At 49.1% G+C, this 10546-nt stretch overlaps 1 protein-coding gene across 1 annotated transcript in view; it reads left to right on the top strand.

The window, feature by feature from the left end:
• Positions 1 to 10546, top strand: part of b4galt2 (UDP-Gal:betaGlcNAc beta 1,4- galactosyltransferase, polypeptide 2) — a gene marked incomplete at both ends in the record, with an annotated part of 543036 nt that overhangs the window by 355113 nt on the left and 177377 nt on the right. The gene's annotated exons all lie outside the window — the stretch shown is intronic.

The following is a 10546-nucleotide window of genomic DNA, read 5'->3' as shown; positions in this document are numbered from 1 at the left end:
GGCCCGACGGCGGAGGCCTGGCACGGGGACCAGGGGCCCGACGGCGGAGGCCTGGCACGGGGACAGGGGCCCGACGGCGGAGGCCTGGCACGGGGATCCTCCTCCTCTTCGGATGCTGCAGACGGGCAGCGCAGAACAAAGGGGGTCCCAGGGGACCGGGATGGGAACACGCCGTCCTCCCGTGGAATACTAGGGAGCGACGACGAGCCTCACCCCAGGAACGAGGATCACGAAGAGACGCCTTCCTCCTGTGGAATCGGGAGCGATGGCGAGCCGCCTTGACGTCTGGAGTGGGAACACTGGAAAACCTCCCGTAGAGAATTAGAGAGCGAAGACGGTGTCCCACTCCAGGCAAACCGCGACAGGTGGTGATGGCTGGGCCGTCGTCTCACGCCGGAGACGCGGCAGGTGATGGTGACGTACAGAATGGTAACGTCCAGAACTCCATGAACACTGAACACAGATACAGATACAGAGTCCAGAACACAGAATCCAGAACACAGAACGACCCGACCCGGACTGGAGGGGAGTCTGCAACCTAAGTACTCTCCAGCAGATTGCAAACTCCCAACAGGTGCGTGAGGGTAGAGGAACAGAATGTCCAAGGGTGGGGGCTGGTGAAGAGTAGGAGGCAGGCAAAAGTTCTCACAAGGGTGGGGGCTGGTGAAGAGAGTAGACAGGGAAAAGCTCAGGGAACAGGCGAATCCTCACACTTTACTATTATAACTCCTAACGCCCAGGAGGAGAGGAGAGGAGAGGAGAGGAGAGGAGAGGAGAGGAGAGGAGAGGAGAGGAGAGAAGAGAAGAGAAGAGAGGAGAGGAGAGGAGAGGAGAGGAGAGGAGAGGAGAGGAGAGGAGAGGAGAGGAGAGGAGAGGAGAGGAGAGGAGAGGAGAGGAGAGGAGAGGGGAGATGGTAAAGGGAAAGGGGGAAGAGGGCAGTCGAGATGAGTAGATACAGTAGGAGAGAGGGGGGAGGAGAGGAGGAGAGGAGGAGATGGGAGATGGAGAAGGGGAAGGGTGGAGGTGATGAAAGGAGGAGAGGGGGGAGAGGATAAGATAAGAGGAAAGATGAGGAGAGGAAAGGAACGCAGAGAAGACGAGTGGATGAGAGGAGGTTAGTTAATGATAGATGAGGGGAGAGGAGATGGAAGAGGACAGGGAGGATGAGAGGAGGATAAGGGGATTTGCCATGTATAGGTAGAGTATCAAATGTGCAAACAGTAAGAAGCATTTTGTATGAAAGTATTCTGTACTTCTGTATGACAACTATTAAAGAACTTGAACTTGAACTTGAACTTGAAATGTGCAATGCGTATAGACACCAGTAAAACAACAGACACAAATGCATTAGTGGATGACAACAACAACAACAACAACAACAACAACAACAACAGCAACAACAAAGTGAAGGGAAGTGACTAACAGTCTCCCCTGCCTCAATACCCACTGTTGAACTGCCATTGAGCAAGGCACTTAACTCACAACTGCTTTAATAGACATTGTTAACACTTTCCCGGCCACTTGGATGCGTCTAATATCACTCTAGATGGCCAGCATATCAAAACAGACTTGCATAGTTTGTGAGGCTGTTTGTAGAGCTAAATGTATTGCTATCTGTCCATTCTCATTGTCAATTGAGACCATAAACCGTCCCTTCAAAATGGCTTAAAGAAATAATTTTTTCATCAATACGTTCTCATTTTATAGTGTCTTGAATATAAGCGTTATAAGGGATTTCGGCTGGGATATTTCCTGGAAGGCTGGATAAAGGGCTAATAGCTACTAACGTTATATCCAATGGCATTTTGGTTATACAGAAGCTACAGTTAAAACTCAAAGTGCATATGATCCGTACGATCCTCAACCATGAATGCATGAAAGGGGGGGGGACGGGGGGGACGTCGTTTCCTATAATTGATGATTACCAATAACCGTGTTAGCCTCAGTAGCCACATTCATTGATCGGCTGGTTGAGTATGATAACAAGGCCTGATCAGCATGTAATTTACGTGAAAAAGATCTTACCGTGAACCGGTTGGATCTCCCAGACCATTTCCCAGTTATCGATCGCCATCTGGTAGATATGTCCATTGGCTGATGATAAATTCCTTTACTGCATAGTGAAATCCGCGTCCCAAAACGTAATCTGTGTAACAGGCTATAGCGATCGCTTCAGGTTAGTAGAAAACTACATTGGAAATCCAGAAAAAACAAGACAACTTCTGCCACAGGGCACACTGCATTATCGGGACAGCACCCCTAAGAGGATCTGGCCGGTAATGCACTTTCCAGAATTCGAAGAGGAGGGTAGATCTGCAGTGCCACTCGGTGACATCGAGTAGGTTATTACAATGGAATAAAAGCCAAAACAACCTTGCCACGGACATGTCCGTAGTTGGTCCTCAACCGGTGGATTCGAAACCCGGATTTATCCGTGGCCCGTCCCGAATGTGTTAAGACTGTGATTCTGAGAAGCTACTTGGTGTAAGTGTATGTCACTGTGTGAATCTGGGCATTGCCAGTGATGTACCTGAACGCATTCAATGAACGATCGTTCATGAACGCGTTCATATTTTGGGCGAACGTGAACTGAACGTACTGTATTTGTATAAAGTGCGTTCATTCTAAGCACTGTATTATAACGGCGTTCAAGTGTGCCAGATTTCATATGCCTTTCAGCCGAAAACCCAGTTAAAGCACACCGTAAACAGGCTTCAAAATAATGCGGAAAACCACCCAATCTGGCAACAACAAGCTGCCTGTGACTCGTACGCGCCTGTCACCCCTGGCTGTCGCACTAAAATATACGTCATCAGACTCCTCACAACAAGAACAATGTGGAACCGCGGAACCGGCGAGCATTAGTATGGACGAAGCCGAGAGCAGCTGCAGTAGCACTCGCTCAGAGTCAGACGTTAAAGTCAGTAAATGTTTTGCACTTTGAATATTGAACTTTGAGGTACAACCTTAGTTTCATACCTCAGCCTGGTTCCTACCTTGTGTTGTGTTAGTACAGAGTTATGTCGGCACATGTTTATATGTTATATGTTTGCACAATGACTACTTTCACTTTTGGTACTTTAAGTACCAGAATTAGATTATTATACTTAATAAAGACCATTCAAGCAGCACGTTTTTCCTCATTTTTGAAAATATTATATAGAGATGAAAGCTGCAGCTGCTACTAGTGTGGACTGCATGGGCGACAGCAAAGCGTTATGGAAATGCCAGTATTCTAATTGCTGTCTGTGGTTCTATATGGGTTGTGGCAATACATTTGGCAAATAATAGCTCGCAGCAACGTATTGAAAAAAGAACTATAAACTGTAAATTTGTTCATTTTTGAAACCATGAACTTAAATAAAACATTTTGAATTATGAACTATGAACTGAACTAGTTCATTTAAAGATTTGTGAACTGTGAACTGAACTAGTTCAAGTGAACTTTCCCAACACTGGGCATTGCTGAAAAAAGTCTTCATGCTCAGCTTGTTTGCTGTAACCTTTTCTCTGACATAGTAGTAAACCGCACCAAACTTTCCCCCAAATTACATTATGAATATGTTTTATTCTGCATGGGGTTCATAAGTTCCACATCAAACCAGTGTTTCTTTTTAAACGGTAAAGCGACGGTAAGGTCTGAAAGCAGGAGCCAATTTGAATGTTTAATATTCCTCTCTCTCTCTATCTCTCTCTTTCGCATCCTTCTCTCTCTCTTCCTCCTCTCTTGAGAGGATCGTGTTCGCCTCACACGTGACCGTATTAGCATTTTGCTTCACGTTGCCCGTCTAAACAGTTTAACCCGTTCACTACCACACTACAGAAGGTTAACCTTTCACTACCACACTACAGAAGGTTCTGTATCGTTAGTGGCTTAGCTTGGCATCGCTACTGCACTATCTCGCGTACGTGCACGCGTACTGAATAAACCACAAATGTACCTCTAATACCAGTATTAGTCTGACCACACCCCTCATCAGCTTACCTTCATAAGCAGGTGTGTGGTCACCTGCTCTCCTCCTTCTCGCTTTCACCACAAGGAAGAGGTGCCTCGGTAGATCCCCACACTTGACACCATGATGGAAGAAATTGGATTAGGAACAGCTTGGGAAACAAGGATACGTTGACATCATATCTTTATTTTCTCTCTCACTATTTTCGAGAAAATACGGCGATATTGTCTTCGTACTGGAGTGTCTGGAAGATGATGATCATTCTAAAAACCCTCCACCGGTTTTCGTATTGGGAGCACGCCGCTGCATGCTTCTCAACTGCAGTTCCTTGCTGTGTTTGTTGGGGTGAAACCTGTCAGGCCGCAGCTGAACTGTCGGACATGCCGCTGTTGTGAGGAGCGGTGCGTTCCAGGTTGGGTGAGTAGTGTTTGCTGGCGGGCTCCACTTGTCTGTTAGTGCTATGGGGGCTACTTGACAAAGTTTATGGAAACCGGCCCCAGGCTAGGGTCCTTTGTTTAGCCGCCTAGGCGACAGAAGGCCTTGGTCTGGCGACCATTATAGTTTTAACTAGTGGGCCGCGACCATTGACACTGGTGATCCCTGTGTGTTCTGGACGAGTGGATTCTCTCTGTCACCGTGTTAAGACCCCATCTTTCATATCCAAATGAGAGTATTCCTTCACGAGGGGATATGTGCATGTAATGTGCGATAGCGGCAGATTCATGTTCAAAGTCAGCTATACAGGCCAGTTGGTACTGTGCTGATTCCGCCGGACGTGGTAATGTCACCGTTGTGAAGCGGTGTTGACGTCTTGTTTTCTCTTTTCTCTTAAAAAGTGAGGAGGGGTTCAGAACGGCGGCCTGTCTGGGTGAGTGTTATGTCATTGTTTACATGTTCATGGCTTACGGTTAGCCGGTCAGTGGCCTGGCGCGGGGTAGCTTGGCTTCTCGCGCGCCGCCGGGAGCGCGCTTCTGATCGCGTGCGTCGTTAGATCGGCGTCTCGCGAGCGGAAGCAATAGCACCCGAACGGTTGGAGCAGCCGTTAGCTTGATGCTATTCTGTTGAACGTGCTTTGATTTTAACATGTTTTACACTCTTGACCACGACGTCATCCTTGACAGGGGATGTTCGTCGACCCTGCCTGAGCCTAGACGGGGATTGCGTCAACAAAGAGGACTGTAGCGACTGGTGGAGCGGCGACGCTGCCCGGGTCGAACAACACAGGACGGCTGTGTTCTACGGTGTCTTGTGACTGCACTTCGCTGATCTGCGTTCCGGGTAGGTACGGGGTTGGCCAGACCTCATAACACGTCTTCTGGTTTTACTTCGCTAAATGTATTGTGAATAACGGTGTTTTTTCCCAAAACGTGTGTTGTTGCAATGCATTTGGGATACGTTGCGGGTTGTGTGTGAGCTGTTTTTGTCACTGGCAGTTAGCTTCTCCGTGCAGATCGTGATGTATTGATCTGGTTGTTGTGTGAGAAACATCATGGTGTTTATGTGTACCGTGTACTCACTACTAAGGCAACTGACCTATGAAGCTATGCTTGGTGACAAGTGAGTAAAAGAATGTTCTTTCTCAGACTGTAATGACAATGAACAGTGAGTTCACACATTAACAGGTTTTCCTGTTTTAACTGGCCGTATTGAGGGTAAAATAGGAGGATTGTGTTTTTCCCCCCCGGTTCCCTGGGGACTTTATCACCTCCTATCAGACATGTTGTGCATTAATTGTGTCTTTTGTGTGGTAGGGATACGATGTGACTCTTAGCTTGATTGCTGAGGTTGTGCTAAATCTGCTGGAGGAACTTATTTCCTAAAGGGAAATTGGTTTGGTTGCTGTCATGTGTGCTTAGCAAGGCCTGTGGTCGATACTAATCAAGAATGATGTATTCTCTCATTGTGAAAAAAACGGCGTTCCTCTGTTGAGTGTTTTTGCCATTTTTTGTAGGTGATGATGGGTTGTGTGTGTCATGTGACCTACAACTGGGTTGTACTGGCCACAGAAGCACATGTGTATGTTGGACCGGGGTTCTTAGAGCCTTCTCTATTCTGTGTTTTTCCTTAGTAAAAATCAGATAGCAGGTTAGCTCATGCGCTGTGTGGAGCTGTGAAACGCTTCATAGAGCTGACTATGACTGTGTCATATTCTCTTTTTGTCGTTACGTCGTATCATGGGTGTGGGGTCGTAAAGGGGTGAACTGGTAACCTTTCCTCTCCCCATTGTTCTGTCGGTCAGGGGTACACCCCCTGTCCTTCAAGGTTCCCGTCACGTGGCGGTTCGGCACGTTACGGGGGGGGGGGGGGGGGGGGGGGAGGGAGTTCCTGGTCCCACGGCCTGGTATATTGGGCGTGTGCACCGCAGGAATTCCCCCGCCATAGAGTACGTCACCGTGCGCGTCTCTGTTGGTAGGACTTCCGTGTGCTGTTCAGGTCCATGTGATGGATCTGTTTTCAGGGGGGGTGGTCAGGGCTCCTCCTCACCAAGCGCCTACTCAGGCCTTCTGTGAGTTCGGACTCCTTCTTCCATGTGAGGAAGCCTCCATCAGAGTACAGAGCCTTCCTCCTCAGATTGTCAAAGTGAGTGGACCCTCTAGAAGGGTCCTTTTCTATTGTATGTATATTCGATTCAATTCGTTTATTGAGTGTGTATGGGTTCGGTGCCTCTTCCCCGGAGGCCCTAAAACCAGTTTTTTACATGGCTCAAGGTGCAATATATTCTTTTCAATCTGTACAGCTCGCGTGGGAAGTCTCTCTGGGGATCCCCGTCTCTTTCCTATGGGAGGGTGGTGGGATGTAAAAATGTGAACATTTTTTACCCCGGCTGTGTAGACTGGGATACATACTGTTGATGCTTCCTTCTTTCTATTCCAGAAGTGTTGGAGTTAGGGAGTGTCACACCCCTCTTGTCGTTCCCCTGGGCGCCTTGGGGATTCAATGACAGGTCTAAATAGCCTGTTCATTGATGGGGGTGTGTCCCGACGCACGTATAGTGCTAGCTCGCTGTAAACAGGCGATTGACTGGCACGCCTTGGTTGCTTGTAGTTGAAACAGCGTTTTTATAAAGCAACTGAGATGGGGGTTTTTCCTCTTCCGGCGACCACATCCCATGACCTGGGTGGGTTGTCGACGGATTCTCGTTCATGTCTGGGGGATGATGACGGGATGGATCTGAACATATGTAGTGGGGTCTCACGCCCTTGGGGTGGGCCACCAGGCGCGGTTCGTCCGAACGTCTGGGTGGCGCCTTCTTTTCATGTTAAGATCAACACGCATATCTGCCCTTCTCCTGGAGTAGGCATGTCGGCGTGGTTAGGGCACGGGACTGGTTCTGGTCACGCTGGTCCAGATCAGTTGAACCCGTTGTCCGCCGGGGATGCAGATCTGCTGTTCTGGTACCCTGAGGGACTTGGGCTTTTTTCAGGGGGAAAAATGCCAGGTCGGTCTGGGTGTCACAGGGTTAAGCGCTATGGAGACCCTGGTTGGGTATGTTTTTACTCAGCACTGTCGTCATGGCTTACAGCCATGCCATTCTGTACGCGCTCGATCTCGTCGGATCTCGGCCGCTACACAGGTTGGTCCTGGTTAGTACTTGGTTGGGAGACCGCCGGGGAATACCGGGTACGGTGTGCTTAGGGGCTGGTTCTCCATTATTTTTCGCTCCTCTCTCACGCATGGCGAAGAGGGGCCTGTGGGGGTGGTTTTTTGACCTCCTCTGGTGACCCTGTGCTTCCCGTACCGCCAGGCCCGGTCCGAAGTGATGTTTGCGACCCGTAGGCCTGGGTTAACCCTTTTTGGAAACTGAAACACTTGTACTGCGGTATAGCCGGTGTATACCCGCAGGTGTGTTTTGGAGTTTTTTCTTGAGGGGTTATAGGAACAACCACCGCATTGGGTAACACCGAGGTGGTTGATTCCCTGGTGTGTTGGAGCAGTGTCAACTCCCGGGTTCACCGTTTGAGGGTGCCCCTGCACGTTCATGACGTCTGCCAATCGTGTCAGCCTTCTCTGCCTCGACCCCTCTGGGTGGGGGTTGTTAAATGGAGGCTTGGTCATGCAACACCGCCAGCTTACGCTCCTTCCGCCGGGGCGGCTGTGTTCAGCTGTCCCCTCTGGCGCCTGTCTCGTCCGCAGTCTCCAGGCTAGGGTTAACAGCCTGTTGCCTGGTTTTTCCCCGGTGCACTGCCTGCTTCCGTTGGTTAACCTTTTTTGTGTGCTTACGGCCATGCTGACTGCCTATTCTGCAGGGTCAGTGTGCCAGGCGGTGTACTATTGGGGGGACGGGGCCCGCTCGGCTTACGGCCATACCGACCTGAACACGCCCGATCTCGTCCGATCTCGGAAGCTGGGCAGGTTCTGGCCTGGTTGGTTCCGCCTGGGAATACCAGGTGCAGTAACTGAGGGGCCTTTGTCCGAATACGCTGGCGATGTGGGGGGCGGGGCACTACGTGCCCACCTGGTGGGGTCTTGATGCTGGCATCATGGACTTCTCCGGGCCCCCATTCTAGGGAGTCCAGTCCTTTTGGTGGGTCTGGGTCTTCCTTCGTGCTCCGCTGCTACGGCCTTGCCACGGGGTTGGGTTTGCCCTTGACCCCGTGATTCTGGGGGCAGTAACGAGGTTGTTCCTCCGTTCGTTCCCGGGTGGCATGCGGGTTGTGCGTGTGTGTAGTCGTGGGGTCAAGCCACGGTCTGCTCACCCTGTGCGTTGAGTTGCTTGAGTGCCTCTTCGCACGGTCGGGTCCGTCGCCCTCCCGTGACGTCCCTAATAGGGGGGCTACCCTCCATTAGGGGGGGTCGGGGGGGCTCGGCCCTCCCTGTTCTGATGGTTTTGGGGGGCTGTCAGCGGGGTGTATTTGTCAGCCAAGTGGCTCCGCTTGGCCTCCCTTGTGCAGTAGCGATGCCAAGCTAAGCCACTAACGATACAGAACGTTAGGTTATGACTATAACCAAGTTCTGTTAGTTAGGGGCGATGCTTGGCATCGGACGGCCGCTGCAGCCCTTGTCCTCACCTTGTGGTGAAAGCTTGGGAAGGAGGAGAGCAGGTGACCACACACCTGCTTATGAAGGTAAGCTGATGAGGGGTGTGGTCAGACTAATACTGGTATTAGAGGTACATTTGTGGTTTATTCAGTACGCGTGCACGTACGCGAGATAGTGCAGTAGCGATGCCAAGCATCGCCCCTAACTAACAGAACTTGGTTATAGTCATAACCTAACGTTAATCTTTCACTACCACACTACAGAAGGTTAACCTTTCACTACGACACTACAGAAGGTTAACCTTTCACTACCACACTACAGAAGGTTAACCTTTCACAACCACACTACAGAAGGTTAACCTTTCACTACCACACTACAGAAGGTTAACCGTTCACTACCACACTACAGAAGGTTAACCTTTCACTACCACACTACAGAAGGTTAACCTTTCACTACCACACTACAGAAGGTTAACCTTTCACTACGACACTACAGAAGGTTAACCTTTCACTACCACACTACAGAAGGTTAACCTTTCACTACCACACTACAGAAGGTTAACCTTTCACTACCACACTACAGAAGGTTAACCGTTCACTACAACACTACAGAAGGTTAACCGTTCACTACAACACTACAGAAGGTTAACCGTTCACTACCACACTACAGAAGGTTAACCTTTCACAACCACACTACAGAAGGTTAACCTTTCACTACCACACTACAGAAGGTTAACCTTTCACTACCACACTACAGAAGGTTAACCTTTCACTACAGAAGGTTAACCTTTCACTACCACACTACAGAAGGTTAACCTTTCACAACCACACTACAGAAGGTTAACCTTTCACTACCACACTACAGAAGGTTAACCTTTCACTACCACACTACAGAAGGTTAACCGGCACCGCATGTGCGCACACTATCATGGTGTTCTTTGGAAACGCACTGGAACCTTTCAAAAGCATTTAAGAAAAAGTGTCTGACACTTGCGATATGGGATCTATGAATACTGTAGAGAAAGCAGGGGAAATGTCTCTTGTAATTTCTCTTTGAGTTCATCTGCGCATCCTTGATGATTCATCTTAATCAGCGATACAGCTGTTACCGCGTCGCAACGGGACTCACTCAAAACTTGGTGTCTTGACATTTATACACACAAGTATGCACACAAAACACACGCACAAGCATTTATACACACAAATGCACACACACACACACACACCCACTCGTGCATTCACAAGCATACACACACAGAAACCCCCCCTCCCACACACACTCACAGACTCCTTTATCATCCCTGTAATAGATGTGTTGCCATAATAGATGTGAACTTGCCCCAGTGAGATGAGAGGAGAATTAAGGGCACCACGAGACACATCTTATTAAAATGAAAGAAATTACTCCAGTGATATACTCTTAATGAGTTCTCCAACACACAGAGAGAAAGACAATAAATCTGTCTACTGGATAAAACAGCATGGTGGAACCGTTCCCATTCCTTCTCTCCTCTCTGTCCCCTTTCTGGGTCTCTCTTTCTTTCCTCTCTCGCTTTCTCGCTTTCTCTTTATTCTCTCTCTTTCTTCTCTCTCTTTCTTTCTCTCTCTCTCTCT

The sequence above is a fragment of the Notolepis coatsorum genome (genome assembly GCF_963971535.1).
Source record: "Notolepis coatsorum genome assembly, chromosome: 13".
In the NCBI taxonomy this organism is placed as follows: domain Eukaryota; kingdom Metazoa; phylum Chordata; class Actinopteri; order Aulopiformes; family Paralepididae; genus Notolepis; species Notolepis coatsorum.
The sequence above is the reverse complement of the archived record's forward strand: the minus strand, read 5'-3'. Positions and strand labels throughout refer to the sequence as shown.